This window comes from Anser anser (genome assembly GCF_964211835.1).
Source record: "Anser anser genome assembly, chromosome: Z".
Taxonomy (NCBI): Eukaryota; Metazoa; Chordata; class Aves; order Anseriformes; family Anatidae; genus Anser; species Anser anser.
This window is the reverse complement of record NC_139723.1, coordinates 55,680,356-55,704,459: the sequence shown is the minus strand read 5'-3', so window position 1 is coordinate 55,704,459 and position 24,104 is coordinate 55,680,356. Positions and strand designations below refer to the sequence as shown.

The 24,104-nt window shown below is 40.2% G+C and overlaps 1 protein-coding gene across 24 annotated transcripts in view; it reads right to left on the bottom strand.

Annotated features, from left to right (window-relative positions):
• The window catches only part of PTPRD (protein tyrosine phosphatase receptor type D), a 1,402,037-nt gene that overhangs the window by 845,292 nt on the left and 532,641 nt on the right, over nucleotides 1-24,104 (bottom strand). The gene's annotated exons all lie outside the window — the stretch shown is intronic.

The following is a 24,104-nucleotide window of genomic DNA, read 5'->3' as shown; positions in this document are numbered from 1 at the left end:
AATAATGGTACTTCAAGTCAGAAGTGCTTGCTTTGCAAAAGATCACTAAGCACCCGATTCTGCAGAATTAATTAATTAATTAAAAACAAGACCTTCATGTGGATTCTGACTCTGTATACTTTTTGGCAAGGTGCACTGGGCACGAAACTATGAATAACACAAGGATGTGTTTTTACACAATATATGATCTTTCAAAGGACACCATAAGATCATAAGTGTCTGATGTTTTGTTGTCATTTAGCATAAGAAAAAGACAGCAGTAATAACATAGCACAAGTCCTAAGGGGAGGAGTAAAATCAGAATTAATTGGAAGTGTACACAGTGGAAGTAATCACTCTTGGGAACACAAAATCCAACAAAGACATATCTATTTTATGACTCCTCTTACTGTAACATACTGGTTATATTAATAAACATTACTTACTTCCTTCCTTCCTTCAATTAAGTTTATAGAGCTGTGATACTGGGGATGCAAAAACACTTTTATCAAAATCTATTTACTATGAAGTCTGAACAGAAAATTTGAACAGATGGAAGATATTACAATCAATACTATTTTTAGGTTCCAGGTACACTAGAACTATTAAAAAACAGAATGCCAGGGTTGCCAAATATTGACAGGTGACGGTAGCTGTTGGAAACATCAAGTATTACTATAAGGCATATTTCTTCCTTATTTAACTTCATAAAATGTTGATTTTGATTTTTTTTTTTGTATTGAAGAAGATGATGTATCAGATCACTCATAAAAACAGTAGATCTGTAGATTAATGTTCTAGATGAATGAAATACAGTCGTTAAAAGGAAACGTAAAAAAAGAATCAGAACAATGGAATATAATGGCTGCTGCTACACATAATTCCCAACTGCCAAGTTCCCTTTTTTTTTTTTTTTTTTGGCACAGCTTCCAGTCAAGCCAGTACTTAAAAGCTTCCACTTAAAAACAAAAATGTAGTTCTAATACAAAGAGGTTGATGATTTGTTTTCTGCAATATTAATTTACAGAATCTGTATGTCCAAGTCTAAGGTCCTGGTTCACTTCAAGCATGCAGGTCTGTGAGAAAACAATTGTGAAGAATTCAAAGTCTAGAGACAAGCAGGTCTGTTCTTATCTCACAATTAGCTCTGTTGTAATTAACAGACTAAATATTTTTCTCTGTTGTTGAAAACAATAATACATTAGTTGTAAGTATGTCCCAGCCTATCATCATTACTGAAGAATTAAAAATACCGGAGAAACAAAGACTTTTTGAGAAATATTTGCGCTGTATACCTGAAGTTTTATCTCTTTGATACCATATAAGTCAGTCAAAGAAACTCTCTTAAGACTCCATTTGGAGTTTTAGAAAGCAGGTATTCTTTAATTGCAGTGCTGGATGCACAGCACCATGTATGGAATGTATGTAGCCATACATTCTAAGCTAAGTCATTTACACATACAGAGATGTACATACCACTAGTTCTTCACCTATTCTCTACAGGCGCATCCTCCAGGCCTAGGTTATCTTGCCCCCCTCCCCTGTCTTGGGATACAATTCTGTATGGTCTCACAGATAAGGCTGACTAATTACTGAGTAACGTAGCATCAGACATACATAATTTCTAGTCTTCCTTCTATCTAACTAAACATAAAAGATTTAAAATTTGGTTCTATTACCCTATCAGGGAGAAAACCATATGTCCTTCTGACTCAGTATCAATGAATTTCTCTCTCTTAGTGATGAGATACCTCATTTGCATGCCTAAAAAAATATTACACCTGGAATGTCACACCTGGAGAAAGGAAAAGATTCTTTTAAAGAACAAGATTTTTTTTTAATACTAAGTGTTACTCTGTGTGCTCCTCCCTTGTGATCACCTCAACAGCAAACGAGTGCTAAAGATCTGGTCTATGGGACAGAAAACTCATTAAGTTAGGAAAACTTCTTAGCATTCTCTTGTCTCTGTACTGTACAAGATACTGTATTATGGACTGTACTGATACCAAGTCAGAAAGATATATGGTTATATGTCCTGACACCTGATAGAATAATAAAGCCAAATCTGAAATGTTTTATGGACAGATAGGCCAAACCTTTACTATGTTTAGTTAGATAGAAAGAAGTGTAAAAACTTTGTATGTGTAAATAATGACCCAGGCCTGTAGGATGTATCTGAAAAGATTAGGTGAGGAACTCATAGTATGGATATGTCTTTGGACATGTAAATGACAGCTTAGTATGCATGCCTAAATTGACTATTGACCTATAAATGAACATAGGAAGAACCTGAAAGACCACCAGTAGAAACAAATGTGCATACTTATTTTAATGAGTTCAGAGAAATAGTGTGGATATATATATATATATTTATTTTTATTTTGGAATTGGAATGAATATATATGTTTTGATTTTATATAGCCCCTGTAACTTGGACAATTCAGCACACACACTAGGTGGTGCGATCCTTTGTGCGTCCAGCACCGCAATTAAAAAATACCTGCTTTCTAAAACTCCACATGGAGTCTTAGAGAGTTTCTTTGACTGACTTTTATGGTAACAATACCATAAAATGGGGACATATCCTATTAATGTGTTTCAATGACTAACAAGAAAATGACTAACAAGAAAAACATACTAGGCATTGTTTTGGATGATGTGTTGTGTAATACGTATATATATATATTTGTCTATTTAGGAATAATAATCATGATGATCACAGACTGATCTAGAATATTCAAACTATTTTATCACATGTTCATTAGAACAGCTAGAAATAAAGACTTAGAATAAAGAATAATAATTCGTTAGAATAAGGAATTAGAATAAAGAACAGCAATGCTGTTCTTCCCCAGGCTGAACAGACCAGGCTCCAGCTCCCGATCACCTCAGTGGCCTCCATGGGACTTGCTTCAGTACAGTCTCTGTCCTGTACATGAGACACTTAGGCTGGGAACAGCATACAGGTTGATAGCGACTGGGCAGGTTGCCTCAATGGAGATGCTGTCTGCTTCCTTGCTTGTAAGCTAAGGATGTGGTGGGGGCTTCTTTACTGCCCAGGGACACTGATGCCTTGTGGTCAGCCTGTTGTCCCTGGGGCCCTGAGGTCTATTGTGCTGCTTCCAGCCAGTTATTCCTGACCTGTCCTGCTGTAGGGCTTTGTCCATCTCAGCGGACAGGCTTTGCCCAGGGTTTTTCCTGGGTTGCCCAGGAAGGTATTGGAGTCATCATCCCTGGTGGTGTTTAAGGAAAGGTTGGATGTGTTACTTATGGACATGGTTTAGTGGATAATATTAGTGGTAAGGGGATGGTTGGACCAGATGATCCTGGAGGTCTTTTCCAACCTTAATGATTCTATGATTTGCATTTGCTTCTGACGGTTATTTTCTTTGATACTTTGAAAAAAATGAATTTTCTGAAATTCTTCCAAATTCATCCACCGTGGCCCCCAGCAATGAAATCTGGGAATATTCTGAATGTATATATAGTAGCCTTAAAAAAATAAATAAATAAAATAAAAACATTTATTTAAGTCCATTTTGAACTTTGTAAATGTAAATTTAAATAATGCAAACTAAGTTTAAGGTCCACAATCAAACCTTAAATGCTGAAGTTATGAATTCGTTGTTCATTGAGCTTCAATTACAGGGAGTTAAAGAACTTATATGCAGAACTCTCACTTTTATAATTACAGTACATTGGTAGCAGATATTCTGTCTGTGATAACTACAGCTATACCCATTTTAGCACTTTTAGTAGGAGAAGTAAAAGCCTTCAGTTTAGGCTTAAATATTCCCAAAATATTTCTTAGTAATATCATATGCATATAAAGGTAATAAATGTCAGATGTCTTAACCTATTATTTTCATTTTTCCACATGTGAAACTCTTTGAAAGATCGTGTGAGTAAGACTTTGGGAAGAAATAATCCAGCACATTAAAAAGCACATTCAAATTAAAAAATAAATAAATAAATACAACCAGGTGCAGTGAAATTATTTACATGTCAAAAATGTTTAGGAAATGTTAAGCTCCACTTATGAGTTCTTTAAAGCTATTTTTCTTACAGGAATATAAATTCATTAGGATTTACTGAATATATTGAGAGCACACATGAAGAGCTCCATCATAAACCATCAAGTGCTGCTTGATGATTTATATAGATACAGGTGAAGAATCCTTTGAAGTTAGACATGCAACCATCCAGTAAGCTCCCATTTAAGCTTCATTGATTAAATGATATGTGATTAGGACATGTTGAATTCATGAATGAATTTACTGGTTTACCATCCAAAATAGGGGATGTACTTAACCACCAGTGGTTCAGCTGTCCCTCTGATTCTTTGTCTTCTAGCAAATAGAAACCTGTAAATACAGCTGTGCAGTAATAATGGCAGTCTGCCACACGTGTATGCCCCTTCAATTGTTTCCAAGAGAAGTAAGGTCCCTGCAGTCTTATGATCACTCTGTGCTTTCAGTTGAGATGAAAGGAAATAGATGAAAATGTGGCCTATTCCCCTTTACAGCCTGCACAGCTATTTTTGAAACACATGATGAATTAACTCTTTCATCCTTCTTCAGAACTGATATGCATTACAAATGCATCACGGACAAATGCACTGATCTCTCTGAGAGTCCTTATAATAGAGGTAAATTCACATAAATACAATATGTAGAAGTACTATGTATCACACAACTATTTCTTTATAACTGCTTTTAATTATCAAAGCATTACATGCACAAGTGGGTAAACACATTATAAACTACTGTTAAGTTTATGGAGTTTTTCTGCTATGGAAAGAATCAGGTGGTAAAAGAGATTATGTCTTCACTCTTTGCATAGCCTATACACAGATAAAAGAAACATAGAAATAGGCTAATCCAAATAGCTAATCACGTAACACTCTAGACAGCATTACTGTTAGTTTCCATTTTGTCAAATTCTTCAGATATAAGAACAAAAACAAAACTGAAAACAATCAGTCAATCCATCATTAAAACAACAACAACAATAACAACAACAATAAAACGCCAGGAAGTCAATGGATTACACCATGTTGTGGTGGTTTTACTCGGGTGGGTGGCCGAGCTCCCCCACAACCGCTCTCTCACTCCCCCTCCTCAAAGAGGAACGGGGAGAAAATACGATGAAAAGGGCTCAAGGGTTGAGATAAGGACAGGGAGATCGTGCAGTAATTATTGTGACAGGCAGAACAGACTCAGCATAGGGAGACAGTAAGATTTATTGCCTAATACTAACAAGCTAGAGAAGTGAGAAACAAAGGAAAGAAACCAAAAGCACCTTCCCATCTGCCCTCTTCCACCTCCTCCCCCTGGGCGGCGCAGGGGAAAGGGGGAATGGGAGTTATTGTCAGTCTATAGCGCTTCTTCTCCACTGCTCCTTTTCAGTTACTCTCGTCCCCTGTACTGTGGGGTCCCTCCCACGGGATGCAGTCCTTGCTGAAGTGATCCAGCGTGGGCTTCCCACAGGCAGCAGCTCTTCAAGAACTGCTCCAGATATGGGTCCGTACCATGGGGTCTATCCCTCAGGAGCAAAATGCTCCAGCCTGGGTCCCCCATGGGAAGCAGCTCCTGCCAGGTCACCTGCTGTAGCATGGTCTCCTCTCCAAGGGCTACAGGTCCAGCCTGGAATCTGCTCCAGAGGGGTCTTCCACAGGCCTTAGCCTCCATCAGTGCAGGTCCATCTGCTCCACCGTGGTCTCCTCCACGGGCTGCAGCGTGGAACCCTGCTCCACCTTGGTACTCCATGGGCTGTAGGGGGACAGCCTGCTTCACCATGGTCCTCACCACAGGCCGCAGGGGACTTCTGCTCCAGCGCCTGGAGCACCTCTCCCCCTCCTTCTTCACTGACCTTGGCACCTGCAAGGCTGTTCCTCACTCCTCTCACTCTCCCAGCTGCTTTGTGGTGCAGTGTTTTTTTTTTTTCCTGTCTTAAATATGCTCTCACAGAGGTGCAAAACAACATCACTTATTGACTCAGCTCTGGTCAGCAGTGGGGCCCTTACCAAACATGGGGCAGCTTCTAGATTCTTCTCACAGAAGCCACCCCTATGGCCCCCTGCTACCAAAACCTTGCCACGTAAACCCACTACGCGTTTACTTGTAAAAATTTAGAGCAACAATATTTGCATGCAAATACACATCTGTGAAAGATTACAGATTATCAACAAATTATCTACTTTACTTGTTATCATTTAAAATCAAACGTTATGAGGTGGTTTTTTTAATAATCAATATTATTAGTATTATTTAAATATTAATATATATATATATATGTTTGCTAAAAGGAGACCAACATGTGTTCTTAAACAGATATAGCTAAACACTTTTCCTTTTTTTTTTTTTTTCTTCCTTCTTCCCTTTTCAGAAGTGTCAAAAGGAAGCAAAGCCAAGTAGCTGCATTGTGGGAAATGACAAAATTACATCAAAATGGATATTTTGATTTTCTTGGAGTGTATGTTTCTAACTGACAAAATGTGTTTAAATGATACATTATAGAATGATGTCCATTACTGATGGCCAGTTATCATGTGAAAAACTCATTCTAAGAGAAAGAATAAAACAAAATTAAATTAAAATAAATAAAATAAAATAAAATAAATTGCTTAACAGTCCAGAAAATACTTTTGCTTGGCAATCATGCATAATAAATGACATAATGGATGGAACTATTAAAGTAGATGCTTCTACCCAGACAAATGTCAACGTTGTCAGCTACTTATTTCCCTATTAGGCAGCTATTCTGTTTTGTGTGTTAACAGTTTTCTGAATATGAATTCTGAAGGGAGTTAGTGAGCTACTCTATTAAACGCTGTGTTTTCACAGTGTTTTATATCATTTTCCAATATCAGCAATACTACCTCACAATTAAAATAGAATAAAAATATTCGTTATGTTTTCTATCAGGAAAGAAGTCAGAAGAGAATGCATCTAATATTTGAATGCAGCCCCTCTGCCTATAACGTTATTAGCAAATGTGAATAACTAATTAATAATGTTTTTAGTTGGAACAATTTATACTCATTACACCTTTCCTTTACAACTCTGAGTTAGTCTCATAATTAATTTTTATGCAATCAAGTCTTACACTATGAAAAGACTGACACATTTTATAATATTGCACTGTACAATATAATATCGAGGCTTACTGTCTGTGGTAAACTCAGATGATCATCTAGATATAATAAGCCCATAAAAAGATTGTAAACCTTTTCTGACTTATTTTGTGACATCATGAAAATATGCAGGTGAATACGTGTAATAATATGTCCATGTGTGTTGCAGGCATGGGGCATTATTCATTTTTAATAATATGACAAAAACAAAAAAATGCAGTTCATGGATATTGTGTTGTATTTTTTGTTTGTTTTTTTTTTTGTTTCTGACCTAGTTCTTGTCAATTTCAAGAAAAACATAGCTATTTCATAGTTATTAAGAAGATAGACATACACTAAAGAAGAGGTAAACAGAGCTTCTCAGCTTTTGGTCAGTAGTCTTGCTCAGAAAATGTTTTAGGCTTCTCAGTGGTCTTGGTGAAGCTTCCTATTTTGTACTTTTTTTTCCTTTGTCTGTTGTGCAGAAATGAGACTGTTCCCAAGTGACCATTGTTGCACATTTTGTAGCATACTAATCAATCTGCTCTGTGATTTGTTGTCCAAATATCTCTTAATATTCTTATATTTATTTTTCTCACTTGTCCTTTTCCTCATATGTAATCTTCCTGATCCAACTATCAATTCTCATTGCTTTGTGCAGAAAATCTCTACTGTTCATTTTTTTATAAGTTTTATTCTCTCCCCTCGCTTTCTTAATTTTTGGGCAAAATTATTGACCATTTCAAAATGAAAGGGACAAAAATCTCTTTAGGTATGGTATTTGAGATTCACGTGATTATTATTTACTCAATTTGATTTAGATATTTTATCAGATATTTAGGACAACAACATTATTGTAAAATCATCCGCATTCAAAAATATCTGTTTTCTTGTGTTTAGACAGAATTTCAATGTGTTTTAACTTGCGACCATTGTATATTTTCCTGTGACGGGGCACCACAACTGGTCCACTCTTCTTAACTGACTCTTCAGCTTTACAAAAGGCAGGTTGTGCTTGATCTCCTTCTATGTCAAGGTGACACCCTTAGTGGCTGAGAGAAAGACTGTGGATGTTGTCTACCTAGGCTTCAGGAAAGATTTTGACAGCAATTCCTACAGCATTCTTCTGGATAAATTGACTGCTCATGGCTTGGACAGGCATGTGCTTTGCTTGGTAAAAAAATGGGTGGGTGGCAGGACCCAAAGAGGTGTGGTGAATAGAATTGAGTTGTAGGCTGGTCACTAGTGGTGTCCTCCAGGGCTCAGTACTGGGGCCAGTTCTCTTAAATATCTTTAGCAATAGCCCAGACAAGGGGATCAAGGGCACCCTCAGTAAGTTTGCAGATGACTCCAAGATGGGCAGGAGTGTTAATCTGCTTGAGGGTGGGAAGCCTTTACAAAGGGATCTGGATAGACTGGATCAATGGGCCAAGGCCAACTGTATGAAGTTCAGCAAGGCTAAGTGCCGGGTCCTACACTTGGGGCACAACAACCCCATGCAATACTACAGGCTGGGGGAAGAATGTCTGGAAAACTGCCCAGTGGAAAGAGGGCTGGGAATATTGGTTGATAGCTGGCTGAATATGAGCCAGCAGGGTGCTCAGGTGGACAAGAAGGCCAACAGCATCCTGGCTTATATCAGAAATAGTGTGGCCAACAGGACTAGGGAAGTGATTGTCCACCTGTACTCAACTCTGGTGAGGCTGCACCTCAAATATACTGTGTTCAGGTCTGGGCCCCTCACTACATGAAGGACATTGAAGTGCTGGAGCATGTCCAAAGAAGGGCAACAAAGCTGGTGAAGAGTCTGGAGACAAGTCTTAATGAGGAGCGTCTGAGGGAACAGGTTATTTAGCCTAGAGAAGAAGAGGCTGAGGGGAAACCTTCTCACTCTCTACAACTACCTTGGAGGAGGTTGTAGCGCGGTAGGGGTCAGTTTCTTCTCTCAAGCAACAAGTGATAGGACAAGAGGAAATGACCTCAAGCTGCACCAGGGAAGGTTTAGGTTGGATATTAGGAAAGACTTCTTCACTGAAAAGGTTGTGAGGCATTGGAAGAGGCTGCCCCGGGAAGCAGTTGAGTCACCATCCCTGGAGGTATTCAAAAGACATGTAGAAGTGATGCTTAGGGACATGGTTTTATTGTAAATTTGGCAGTGCTAAGTTAATGATCGGACTAGATGATCTTAGAGGTCTTTTCTAACCTAAAGGATTCTATGATTCTGTGAGATCCCTCTGAGGTTTCTCTTCTTTAGGTTCTCTTAGCTCTCTCAGCCTCTCCTCATATGACAGGTGCTAAAGTCTCTTTGTCCCTTCACTGGGCTAACTCCAGTATGTCCATCTATCTCTTGAAGTGGATTGCTCAACAGATGTGCTGTGCTTTTGTGACCATTGCCTATTTTCCTGTGACAGGGCACCACTGAATACAGCCTGTTCCAGTCTTCTGACTCTCTTCACTCTCTCCTCTCTTTGACCTGAGGATGGACACCCTGCTTTGAGAAAATGAGACCTCATTAAAATCATGAAATATTTCACCCTAAACTACCAGGTTTGGGAAGACCTTTGGGAAGGATCACCTTCTTTGATCTGCTGGCAATTCTCTTTCTAATGCAGCCTAGGAAGGTGTTGGTCTTTTTTTTTCCCAAGAACAGGCTGCTTGTGCGTGGTCTACTTGGCTTTCTCTAGAGCTCCCATGTCCTCTGTAAAGCTGCTTCCCAGCTGCTTAGTTTCCAGGCTGTGCTGGTACATGGGCTTAATTTTCCACTGGGGCAGAACTTGGCACTGTCTGTTGTTGAACTTCAGTTAGTTTGCTCTTGGCCCATTTCTACAGCCTGTCCAAGTCCCTCTGAATAGCAGAACACACATCTGCGTTATTCACTCATCATTCATACCATACCCCCATCCTCTGCAAACCTGCTGAAGATGTACTCTGTCCCATAGTTCAGGTCATGCAGACATTAAACATACCAATTTTTGAGAAAAGGTAGGGAACATCTCAAAACAGAAGGTGTGGAAGTCTGTTTGGATGGGGCATTTCTGATTTATGAATTTATTATGCACTCTGGTTTAGATATTAGATTGCACAGCTAGGACAATGCCATTAGTGTAAATTGAGGATGGTTAAATATCTGATGGTGTATATGTAAAATTTCTATCATATCTCAAACTGTACTATTCTGTTCTAAGGGCTAATAGATTAATAAATATCTTACTTATCAGGTATGAAAAGGATAAATTTTATAAGTGAATACACTACTAAAAGAGAGACTCGAATACAAATTTGTTTTCACAAAAGTGGTTGTCTCAATGGAAAAATATTAAAATCCAGTCTTAGATTATACAGCATTCTATAACTCAAAAAGAAAACAGATAGATAAAGCAATTATACTCCAGTAATAGCATCTTTTAGGTTTGCAGAAATTTCTATTGTATAGTCAGTAACAAGTAAGACTATTTTAACATAAAACAAGAAATAATTAAAAATATGACCATTTGTATGCAGAATTGGCCAACCACATTAATTTAACAACCATTAAATTTATAATACTCTGTCAGGTAAAGCAAAATTAAATGGATGAACACATTTTTTCTCTCCATATTTCTGGGGCCAGGAGGGATCAGAATTATCCAAAAGCATACATGTTTGTTCTGGGAACAAATCCAAGCAAATAGCATAAATGTTGTGAATCTTGCAAGTGGATTTTATTTTAATTTATTCTTTATTTGAGAGACAACTTTCCTTTCTGTTTTAATTGATTAAAAGAGTTCTCATTAACTAAACATACCAAAAACATACAAACAAACAAAAAAAGATACGACGCTGCTCTATGAAGTATATGTATTCTTAACATGCAAAGGTAGTTGTAATACAGAGAAACTGAAATTGTGTTCTCCACAGTGGCGTTGTCAGCAGAAACTGAAATCAGGCTCTTGGGAACCTGGCAAAGCCTATGCTGTTTATTTAAGTAACCCTGAAAGAATGGGGAAGGAATGGAGCATCTTTTAGAGAGTTGGATGCTGTAATCTTGAAAGTGTATCTGCCTCACAGTACTTCAAAAAGAGAAAAATATCTCTCACCATCAGCTTGGTAGTGATGCTGAAGCAAAGGTAGTCCAATATTAATGTTTAAAGTGCTACTCTTAGATGATATATATGGAAATGAAGAACTCTAGAAACATTATGTTTAGGTCTTCTTTGGGTCTCCAGGTTTTACTTTATTTCTTGTATACATATGTTGGAGTGCCGTTGTATTTTTGTTTTGATTTGAGGATGGACACCATGCTTTTGAGAAAATGACACCTCATTATAAATAAGAAATATTTCACTCCTCAGAAATATTTCACTCCTCTGATAACTTGCCTGTCATTTCACAGCTCTAACTCTGAACTCTATATGATAATTGTATTGATCTAAAATGACTGTCAACAGGGGAATGGAATAAGTATTTTGGGATTTGAGCTACCAGCCTTTCTTAAACTTGAATCTGTTGGCAAGGCAACTGGAAGAAAGTTGGAAAATATTTTTTAAGAAAACAACTCTCATAAGATAGTGACATATATTTTAACTACATTAATTTCTTTTTGGTGTTTAGAACCATGTTGAACCTGCAAAGAAAATAATTTATATAATAGCCTTCCTCATGCTGCAAAATAGCAGACTAGTACAACTCAAATGCCTCCATAATTCTTTTTAGCCTTCCCAGCACGTGTCTGCTGTGAGAAGCAGTTTCCCTTAGTCCTTGGCTGGAATCCTCTCATCAGCAGTTCACAACCTACAAATCAGAAAGGTAAAGAAATCGCAAAATTTATACTGTTAACCAACTGACCCAGGAGTTTTTAATGCTTTTTTGTTTGATTGTTTGGTTGGTTGTTTTTTTGTCGTTTGGTTGTTTTACGAAGCATCTTCTCCGTCTCCAGGCATTTTTGTTGTTTTCAAGCTTTGTGTTGCACAGTTCAGCCCAAAACTTTTGGTAGCTTTTAAAAAACACACAAACAATATAATAGCCTTATTGATTCATGAGTCATAGATTTCCTTGATGGTTTACTTTATGCATATGTATTATCTTAGTGTTTAAAAAAAAAAAAATCTAAAATTGCTAGGAAGCAATTACAATATTTTTTGAGATGAATAAGCTAACATTATTATTATTATTATTATCATTATCATTATCATTATCATCATTATCATCATATTTTATGACTTCTCCTCTGACGCCTAGAGAAATAACACTTTGGGTTTTATCCCAGATTGCATCTTCATTCTTAGCACCTCCTATTCCATTCAGGTTTCTGCACAAGGAGCACAAACCAGATGATTAGACTAAATATGGTCTCTCTTTCTCAGGCATTTGACAATCCTGAAAAAAATGTGAAAGAAAGCTTTTCTGTTCTGTATGGTATATTTCATTCTGAGGATTGATAGTTTTAGTGTTCCTGAAGTGAATGGCTTTTGCATGAGGTTGAAAAGAGACAAATGATCTCTCTACAAGATTGCTATAAACTCATGGATGACTTTAGAGATTAAAACAAAATTCTTGAATTACATGCAGATGCTAGTCTGGAATAAGCAGAGGGCACAGGGTGTATTCTGGGAATTGAACCTACTAATGGGAAAGGAAATGATTGATGGCATAGAAATTTCAGATTATCTTGTTTTGTCTGTAAACATTATCAAGAAAAAAAAAAAAAAAAGAATAATACATATTACCGGCAATAGTACATTCAAACAGCTAGATGGAGATTACAAAAATTATTATTATTATTATTTTTTCCTTAAGTACTATCACCTCTTCTGAAAGCCTGTCTGCTCAATTAAAGTTTATTCGAATCTTTCTGCTCAATGTCATGGCTTTCTAATGTTTGCTGTCTCACTGAATTAAACCATGGGGATTTTGCCTAGTAGGAGCAAGATCAGACAATTTGGAAATAAAATGCCTAAGCTTCACTTAAGAAGTACAAAAAATGAAGGCTTTTCTTCATTTAGTCTCACTGGTCACGTAATACAGAAGTATAAATTAAGTGCATCTATGTTGGTGTTCCATTAAACTTAAATTAGGGAACAAGCCAGTCCAATTCACCATAGAGTGTGAAAAGGTTATGGAACATGTCTTTGTAGAAGCTATTTCCAGCCACTCAAAGGACAACAAGATGACTGAGGAAAAAGCAATTTAGATTTATCATGCAAAAATTCCTTCTATAATAAGATGACTTGATCTGTGGTTATGGGGAAACCAGCGGATATTCTAGATACTAAATTTGGCAAGATTCCTGTAATATTCTTACAATCATATAGGTGAAATATGGACTACATAAGTGGACAATAAGATGTTTGGAAAATTGGCTGGATAGCCAGGCAAAAAGAATTGTGATGAGCCCAGCTGGGGGCCAGTTAGAAGTGTTGTATCTCAGGGTTTAATTCTAGAACAAATACTGATCTTAATCAGTTACTTGGATGAGGGGACATAATGAACTATCAATAAGTTTTTGAATGCAGACTGAGGGGAACTGTAAATGCACTGGAGATTTTCATTGATTCACCTATTCAGAGGGACCTAGACAGGCTGGAGAATTGGGTAGAGAGAAATCTCAAGAAGTTCATCAAGTGAGCAGAAAATCCAGCCTCTGGGATGTAGGGGGACAGGTTGGGGCTGACAGCCTGAGAGCAGCTCTCCATGCTGCACCCTCCCCACCCCTCTCTCCCTACCCCCCCCCCCCAAAAAAAAAAAAAAAAAGTCAATACCCAGGGGACACCAGCTTGGACACAAAACAGCACTGTGCTGGACAAACAAAGAAGCCCCCACATCCTGGGTTGCTCAAGCAAGTGAGCAGCCAGGAGGTCCAGAGAAGAACACTTGCCCACTCTCCAGGGCCTGGGAGTTGTACCTGGAGTGCTGTGCCCAGCCAGCTCCTACGTACACAACAGACACTCATGTCAGAGCAAGTCCCAGTGAGGACCACAAGGATTATTGGTGGCTGAGGCACAAAGTATCTGAGAGGCTGATGGGTCTGTTCAGCAGAACAGACAGCTTTAATCCCTTTGACCTATTGATATCTTTGGATACCTGAAGGCCAAATTGTTCTCAGAGGTGTACAATGATAAGGACATGAAGGATACAAATGGGTACAATGTACGATAAAAAGAGAAGGGATGTAGTTTGTACACAAGGTAGTCTTGACTTGGTAGATAGGGTTGGGCTTAAAGGGTTATAATGAATGGGGATACATCAGGCAGACAGCCAGTCACTAGTGGGGTCTCCCAGGACTCAATTTTAGGGCTGGTTATCTTCAGTGTTTTTATAAATGATCTGGATACAGGACTTGAATACACATTAAGTACGTTTGTGGATAATACTAAATTAGGAGGAGCTGTTGACTCCCTTGAGTGTAGAGAAGCCTTTCAGAGAGATCTTGACAAATTAGAGGGTTGGCCACCAACCATATGAAGTTTAAGAAGAGCAAGTGCTGGATTCTGCACCTGGGATGGAGTAGTCCTGGATATACAGACTGACTTAGGTATTAGAGGATTGAGATCAGCCCTGCAGAAAGGGATTTAGGAGTTTTGCCATCATCAACAGCAAGATGAATATGAGTCAACAGTGTGCTCTGACAGCCAAAATGGATTAATTGTATCCTGGGGTGCATCAAACACAGCAATGCTAAGCAGTCAAGGAAAGCGAGTGTCCTTCACTACATACTGTGTTTGTGTGGCCTCACTACTAGTACTGTTTGCAGTTTTGGGCACCACAATATAATAAGGTTATAAAAATACTAAAGAGTGTCCAAAGGAGGGCAACAAGATGGTGAAGGGTCTAGAGGGCAAGATTTATGAGGAGAAGCTGAAGTCACTTTATTCATCTGAGAGGAGATAAGGTTGAGTGGTGACCTCATCATGGTCTACAACTTCCTCATGAGGACGAGTGAACGGGGAGGCACATGTCTCTTCTATCTGATGAACAGTGATAGGACCTGAAGGAACAGCATGAAGGTGCGTCAGGGAGGTTCATGTTGGATATTTGGAAAAGATTCTTCACTGAGAGGGTGGTTGGACACTGGCATAGGCTCCCCAGGGCAGTGATCATGGCACTTCCCTTGAATCCAGGCATGTTCTTCCAGAGGACTCTGTGATTTTCCTTGGCATTGAAGTGAAGCTGACCCCACATTGTGGTTTCTGTGTTTGTTCCTTCTGAGCTTGCATTTTGCTCTCATTTGCGTTCCTGTAGGGGTTGGAGATATCCCCCAACCTCCTTGACTCAAACATGACAGAGAATGGAATTATATTACAGAGAATGGGATCACTACAGCTATAGTTTTCTCCTAATTGTGCTAGCAGAGAATCATACTTATCATCAGGTGATAATTCATCACCTAAAGATTATAAAGGAATAATAGAGGACTAGTTGATAATTTTTAGGTGAGGAAAATCCCATCTCATTAATATATGGATTTTTTGGTTATTTTAGCAATTTGTAAACATGTTGTGATGTTACCTTACTAGAAATGGAATGGGGATTCTTTCTTTATTTACTATTTTAAGTTTGTGACTGTTCTTTATTCCTGATATATTCTTTATTTGCCTTTGCTCTTTAAAAACTGAAACATCACTGAGTAGTAACTGTGGTTGTTTGGGATTAGAAGAATTGACGTAATATTAGCATACATATATAAAGAAATGTAACCTGGAAGATTGTAGGACAATTTCTGAAAAGGATATGGAAGATCTGTTATTTCCTTCCCTTAAGTACTGATCGTCTTTGAGCTAAGCCTAAATGTTTCATTTACAGAATATCTTGTAACCTTTAATTCACCTGCAGGTATTCCAAACAGTGCTGTTTCTTGGATAATCCACACTCAATCTGGGGAGTGGCAGGGCAGAAAATGAAATACTGAAGAGTATGGCAGTATTATAAGTAATAAGATATAAAATTTAAAAAAATAACTATTTGAGTCAATCATTTTCTATAAATGACTTGGGTAGAGTAGAACTTTTTTTTTTTTTTCTGTATGCTCTCCAAACATGGTGATGATAGTCCATACATTGGAAAAAAGTAATTTTTCTGCCCATTAAAATGTGGAGCTAAACGATTAATATATTTCCTGCTTCTTAAAAATACAATTTTTGGTTTTGTTTTTGTTTGATAATAAATACTTCTTATACATCATATTTAATGGCTGTTGTGTAATTATTTCTTCAGACAAACATTTCAAAAAGACTAAGAGTCTGTGCTGATACTGGCTACATTTTAATAACTTTTTATTTGCTTTTTAGAGATAAATAGTGCCAGAGGACTGGAGAGCTTAAGGGATTCATAATAGGATGCAGACGTTAGTGGGTCAATGGTTCAAATATACTCTAGGACAAATATAACTGAAAATTATCACCTGATGAAAGTCACTGAGTGGTGTGGAATGTATTAGTCGCCAGTAAGTCAAGTCAGTAAGGAGTTTCAAGAGTATAAAAAAAATAATTTTTTTTTTTTTTGTAAAATGACAGTCAGCTGGCAGTCTGGACATTATTAGTGTAACCAAATATTTTAACCAAAGGTTGACTGTCTTGAAAGTTTTTTTTTTTTCCATAGATCCTCCCACTAAAGACAACTGATAGATAATCTACATGTCAGCTTGCTCTAATATTGTGAATGTATCCTTCTATGCCTAAGAGATACCAACAGACTCATTTTCAGATATTCAAAAGTCTTTTAACCAACTGGAATTAAACATTTTGGGGGTAGAGATGCTCATTTTCTTGTGTTGTGAATGCAATGAATTCCTAGTCCATGGCTAAATTTTAGGATCTGTGAGAATACAAATACTTACTACTAATATATGCATATATAAGTGTATATCTATGTATATATATATATAATTTTATTTTTGTAACAAGATGTTACATTTTATAAAACTGAGTAAGTCAATATTCTCATATAGTCGCCAACAAGATAGATAATTATTGAAGATATTTAGGGGATGACTAGGATTGTCACCGGGTTTCATTGATCAGTAAGCTTGACTAACACAGATAAGTGGAACCACAGCATAAAAATATGCCAATATTGACAAAACAAGGCGTCTGATTCTTATCTTGATTATGCTTAAAAATTTGGGTAGAATGATACGGAAGTTCATAGTTCTACGTGTGGAAATGGAATAATATCAGCTATGACATCACTGGTGAACAAGAAATGTAAAAAATACAGAATTCTATAGCAAGATACTTGTCAACATATGGACAGGCAAGAGTAAAGTGCATGATATACTGTAGTTCTCTAGTTTTAACAGAATTTAAGTGTAAAGTAAAGAGTGTCTTAGAAGTGATGTAATTTTTCATACAGCAGACACTATTGACAGGTCAGAGTATCTTGTCATGACATGATGAAAATGCTGTGTGTATTTCCAAGAGTTTTCTCAATAGCAATTTTTATTTTATTTATTTATTTTTTGAACACTTTGTTTCTTTTGAGGGCATCATTAAAATGAGACTTCAAAAGCCTTTTAGACAAGAGTCTCAAAACTGTGATCTTACTTACATGCAGTAATGCTGTAAGCAGAATGCCATATGACATTCCAGAGGGGAAAGAGAGTGGGTGTTGGGGCATAGCTTGATATTGTTGAATTATTACTGTTATGCCTGCTGTACTCAAGTTTAATTTCACCTGTTTAGTTCTCATCAAACCCATCATTCAGAGCTACTGTCTGCCAAGATAAATAAGTTCATTTTCTGCTTTTCATGTTTTCATATTTTCATATTTTCATAGAATCATTAAGGTTGGAAAAGACCTCCAAGATCATCTAGTCCAACTGTCCCTCTACCACCAATATCACTCACTAAAGCATGTCCCTAACTACCATGCCCAACTTTTCCTTAAACACCCTCAGCGATGGTGACTCTTTCACCTCCATGGGCAACCCGTTCCAATACCTGACTACTCTTCCTGAGAAAAACTAATTTCCAACCTAAACCTTCCCTGGTACAACTTGAGGCCACTCCCTCTTGTCCAGTCACTAGTTATCTGTGAGAAGAGGCCAACACCCAGCTCGCCACAATTTCCTTTCAGGTAGCTCTAGAGAGCAATAACGTTTCCCCAGAGCCTCCTCTTCAACAGACTAAACAACCCCAGTTCCCTCAGCTGCTCCTCATAGGACTGGTGTTCCAGACCTTTCACCAGCTTCTCCACCTTCCCATCTGGATGTACAGAGTGCTTCAGCCTGTTGCTGCCATCTGAGGGCGGCAGAGATACCGTGTGTGTGAGGTGTGAGCAGGTGGATGACCTGCTCAGCCTTGTGGCCGAGCTTAAGGAGGAGGTGGAGAGGTTGAGGGCCATCAGGGAGTGTGAGCAGGACATAGACTGGTGGAGCAACTCCCTGCAGGGCCTGAAGGAAAGGAACCAGGGTGAGACACCCCAAACAGTGGTGGACCCCCTGCCCTGTCAAGCAGAGGGAGGGGACCTAGGAGATGAGGAGGAATGGAAACAGGTCCCTGCTCAGCGTCGCAGGCAACCCTACTCCCTACCAGCCCTGCCTTCCCAGGTGCCCTTACACAACAGGTTTGAGGCCCTGGAGCTTAAGAGACCGGTGGGTGAGGATGAGGTGAAACGTCTACCCAGGAGGATGCCTAGGGTGAGGAAGTTGACTCCATGCCTCAAGACTGCCTCCACTAAGAAAGAAAGAAGGGTGATCATTGTAGGCGACCCTTCTCAGGGGAAAAGAGGGCCCTGTTTGTCGTCTTGACCCTAACCATAGGAAGTCTGCTGCCTCCCTGGGGCCAGGGTACATGATGTTGCCAGAAAGCTTCCTAACCAGGCTCGCCCCCCTGACTACTATCCTCTTTTGATAATCCAGGCTGGCAGTGATAATACTGAAGAGAGAAGCCTGAAGGCTATCAAATGGGACTTTAGGGGACTGGGACAATTAGTAGATGGAGCAAGAGTACAGGTGGTGTTTTCATCTATCCCTACAGTGGCAGGGAGGGGTACAGAGAGGACCCGGAAAGCCCACCTGATAAACACGTGGCTCAGAGGCTGGTCCCAACACAGGAATTTTGTTTTTTTTTGACCATGGGGCGCTTTACTCGACACCCAGCCTGCTAACTTCAGATGGGTCCCACCTGTCTCTAAGGGGAAAACGGATACTCGAGCAGGAGCTGGCAGGGCTTATTGAGAGGGCTTTAAACTAGGTAGGAAAGAAGGGGGATGAAGTAAGGCTCGTTAGAGGTGTGCCAGGGGAAACAATGTTAGGGTCTGGGGAGTAGGCAACGACCCAGCTGAAGTGCATCTACACTAATGCACGCAGCATGGGTAACAAACAAGAGGAGCTGGAAGCCATCGTGCAGCAGGCAGGCTATGACTTGGTTGCCATCACGGAAAAGTGGTGGGACCACTCCCATGACTGGAGTGCTGCAATGTCTGGCTATAGGCTCTTCAAAAGGGACAGGCAGCACAGAAGGGGTGGTGGTGTGGCTGTCTATATTAGAGAGTGTTTTGATGTTGTAGAACTCGAGACTGGGAATGATAAGGTTGAGTCCCTGTGGGTTAGGATTGGCAGGAAAGCCAACAAGGAAGGCATTCTTGTGGGGGTCTGTTACAGACCGCCAAACCAGGATGAGGAGACGGATGAGGAGTTCTACCAGCAGCTGGCAGAAGTTGCAAAATCTTCAGCTCTTGTCCTCATGGGGGACTTCAACTTCACAGACATATCCTGGAAATGCAGTACAGCTCAGAGGAAGCAGTCTAGGAGGTTTCTGGAGAGCGTGGAAGATAGTTTCCTGATGCAGCTGGTTAGTAAGCCTACCAGGGGAGGTGCCCCGCTAGGCCTTCTGTTCACAAACAGAAGGACTGGTGGTAGATGTGGTGGTTGGCAGCTGTCTTGGGCACAGTGATCACGAAATGGCAGAGTTCTCTATTCTTGGCGAAGTCAGGAGGGGGACTAGTAAAACTGCTGTCTTGGACCTCCGGAGGGCTGACTTTGAGCTGTTCAGGACACTGGTTGGCAGAGTCCCTTGGGAGGCGGTTCTGAAAGGCAGAGGAGTCCAGGAAGGCTGGGCACTCTTCAAGAAGGAAATCTTAATGGCTAAGGAGCGGTCTGTCCCCATGTGCCCAAAGACAAGCCAGCGTGGAAGAAGACTGGCCTGGCTGAACAAAGAGTTGTGGCTCGAGCTTAGGAGAAAAAAGAGGGTTTATAATCTTTGGAGAAGAGGGCGGGCCACTCAGAAGGATTATAAGGATGTTGTAAGGATGTGTAGGGACAAGATTAGAAAAGCCAAAGCTCATCTGGAGCTCAATCTGGCTACTGCCGTTAAAGATAACAGAAAATGGTTTTATAAATACGTTAACACAAAAAGGAGGACTAAGGAGAATCTCCATCCTTTACTGGATGCGGGTGGAAACTTAGTTACAAAAGATGAGGAACAGGCTGAGGTGCTTAATGCCTTCTTTGCCTCAATCTTTAGTGGCAAAACCAGTTGTTCTCTGGATACCCAGTACCCTGAGCTGGTGGAAGGGGATGGGGAGCAGGATGTGGCCTTCCCTGTCCACGAGGAAATGGTTGGCAACCTGCTACAGCACTTGGATGTATGCAAATCGATGGGGCCAGATGGGATCCACCCAAGGGTACTGAGAGAACTGGCAGAAGAACTGGCCAGACCACATTCCATCATTTATCGGCAGTCCTGGCTGTCAGGGGAGGTCCCAGTCGACTGGTGGCTAGCAAAGGTGACGCCCATGTACAAGAATGGCCGGAGGGTAGACCCAGGGAACTATAGGCCTGTTAGTTTGACGTCAGTGCCAGGGAAGCTCATGGAGCAGATTATCTTGAGTGTCATCACGCAGCACTTACAGGGCAACCAGGCGATCAGGCCCAGTCAGCATGGGTTTATGAAAGGCAGGTCCTGCTTGACGAACCTGATCTCCTTCTATGACAAAGTGACACGCTTAATGGATGAGGGAAAGGCTGTGGATGTGGTTTATCTTGATTTCAGTAAGGCTTTTGACACCGTTTCCCACACCATTCTCCTCAAGAAACTGGCTGCTCGTGGCTTGGACTGGCGTACGCTTCGTTGGGTTAAAAACTGGCTGGATGGCCAGGCCCAAAGAGTTGTGGTGAATGGAGCCAAATCCAGTTGGAGGTCGGTCACTATTGGAGTCCCTTAGGGCTCAGTACTGGGGCCAGTCCTCTTTAATATTTTTATCGATGATCTGGATGAGGGGATCGAGTGCACCCTCAGTAAGTTTGCAGATGACACCAAGTTAGGTGCGTGTGTCAATCTGCTCGAGGGTAGGAAGGCTCTGTAGGAGGATCTGGATAGGCTGGACCGATGGGCTGAGGTCAACTGTATGAAGTTCAACAAGGCCAAGTGCCGGGTCCTGCACTTGGAGCACAACAACCCCAAGTAGCGCTCCAGGATGGGAGATGAGTGGTTAGAAAGCTGCCTGGCAGAGAAGAACCTGGGAGTATTGATTGATAGTCGGCTGAATATGAGCCAGCAGTGTGCTCAGGTGGCCAAGAAGGCCAACAGCATCCTGGCTTGTATAAGAAGCAGTGTGGCCAGCAGGTCTAGGGAAGTGATTGTTCCCCTGTACTCGGCTCTGGTAAGGCCGCGCCTCAAGTACTGTGTTCAGTTTTGGGCCCCTCGCTACAAGAAGGACATTGAGGTGCTCGAGAGAGTCCAGAGAAGGACGACGAAGCTGGTGAGGGGTCTGGAGAATGAGTCTTACGAGGAGCGGCTGAGGAAGCTGGGATTGTTCAGCCTGGAGAAGAGGAGGCTCAGGGGCGACCTCATCGCTCTCTTTACGTACCTTAAAGGAGGCTGTAGCGAGGTGGGGTTTGGTATATTCTCCCATGTGCCTGGTGACATGATGAGGGGGAATGGGCTAAAGTTGTGCCAGGGGAGGTATAGGTTGGATATTACGAAGAACTTTTTTTTTCCTTTTTCCCATTTTTCTCCTTTTCCTTTCTCCTTTCTCCATTTCTTGCCTTGCCTTGCTTTATCTTGCATCTCCCGTAGTATGTAATCTAAAAAGGATACACATTTTGCTTCATATGTTTAGATGATGATTACAGCTGTAATTAGTATAATGGATTAGATTAAATGTTATGATTTCATCTCTATGTAGTTGACTGCAATTTCTATTTCTATTTCGTTTATATATTTATAAAAGCACCTAACACTATATTCATAAACAGTCTTTGGAACCACGCTGAGAGCAGGGGTAAGAACAGGAGTTGGCCTGTTAGTATTGCAGCACTTCTGTTTTCAACCAATTAAAAAAATCCATAGGATTTTGTTGCCACCCTGACTGGCTGGCTGGTGTTTAATATTGCTACTCCATCAGGGTTGAAAGAACACCTATTATGAATGGCAGCAGTTTGCACTGTGACTCCAGCTGTGCTGCAAAACTGTGCAGGCATCACAGAAGGGCACCGAGCCATGAAATCTCAAATCCATTACCAGTCAAAATTTCTCAGCAGCAGGGAGTTCCTATGAGGACACATTATACATTCATTATACTATATACATATGTATATTTATTTTTAGTATACCTTTTTTTTTTAATATATATGTTTTTTTAATTTATAATAGAACTGATTTTTTAGGTGTTGAAAGTTTGAGGAAGAAACTCAACATCAAGATCTGCAGAGGGACCTGAACAGGTTGGATCAATGGGCAGAGTCCAATGGGATGTGGTTCAACATGGCTAGGTGCTGGGTCCAACACTTTGGCCAGAGCAACCCCTACAAGCTTGGGGGAGAGTGGCTGGAAAGCTATGCAGAAGAAAAGGAACTAGAATTGTTGGTTGATGCTTGCCTGAACATGAGCTGGCAGTGTGCTCAGGTGGCCAAGAAGGCCAACAGCATCCTGGCTTGTATAAGAAGCAGTGTGGCCAGCAGGGCTAGGGAAGTGATTGTCCCCCTGTACTTGGCTCTGGTGAGGCCGCACCCTGAGCACTGTGTTCAGTTTTGGGCCCCTCACTACAAGAAATACATTGAGGGCCTAGAGTTTGTCCAGAGAAAGGCTACAAAGCTGGTGAAGGGCCTGGAACACAAGTGCTACGGGGAGCAGCTGAGGGAACTGGAATTGTTTAGTCTGGAGAAGAGGAGGCTCCAGGGAGACGTTATTGCTCTCTACAACTACCTGAAAGGAAATTGTGGGGAGCTGGGTATTGGCCTCTTCTCGCAGATAACTAGCGATAGGACAAGAGGGATTGGCCTCAAGTTGTGCCAGGAGAGGTTCAGTTTGGAAATTAGGAGATTTTTTATTTTTATTTTTTTTCCCTCAGGAAGAGTAGTCAGGCATTGGAATGTGTTGCCCAAAGTGTTGGTGGAAACAGTGTCCCTAGGATTGTTTAGGAAAGGATGGATGAGGTACTCAGGAAGACAGTTTAGTGGGTGACATTGGTGGTAGGGGGATGGATGGACCAAATGATCCTGGAGGTCTTTTCCAACCTTAATGATTCTGTGATTCTATCTTCTGTCCCATCATCTGTCCTTTTCTTTGCCTTGCCTCTCTATTGAATGCCTCCTTCTCTCCACCTTGCTAAAGCTACTTCAGAAAATCAAAGAATTACAGAATCATGGAACGAGTTGGGTTGGAAGGGACCTTAAAGATCATCTAATTCCAACCCCAATTCCATGGCTGACACCTTCCATTAGACCTGCCTGCTCAAAGCCCCATCCAACCTGGCCTTAGACATTTCCAGGGATAAGGCATTCACAACTTCTCTGGGCAACCTGTTCCACTGCATCACCACCCCACCAGTTGTTACTGATGTGTCTGTGGACTAATATATGTTGTTCTCCTGTTATACTGGAATGAATAAAAAAGAATAAAATTCATGCTAGATTGCTTTTTAATCTGATATGATCTTCTATATATAAAAAACACATCAGTAGTTGGGAGAGAAATATTCTGTATGTCAACTAGAGCTAAAAAATATTTAAAATAGATGAAATATGGCTTAATTATAGGATACTTAAACATGTCAACACAAACACAACCAAACACAAGCTATATTAATACAAGGA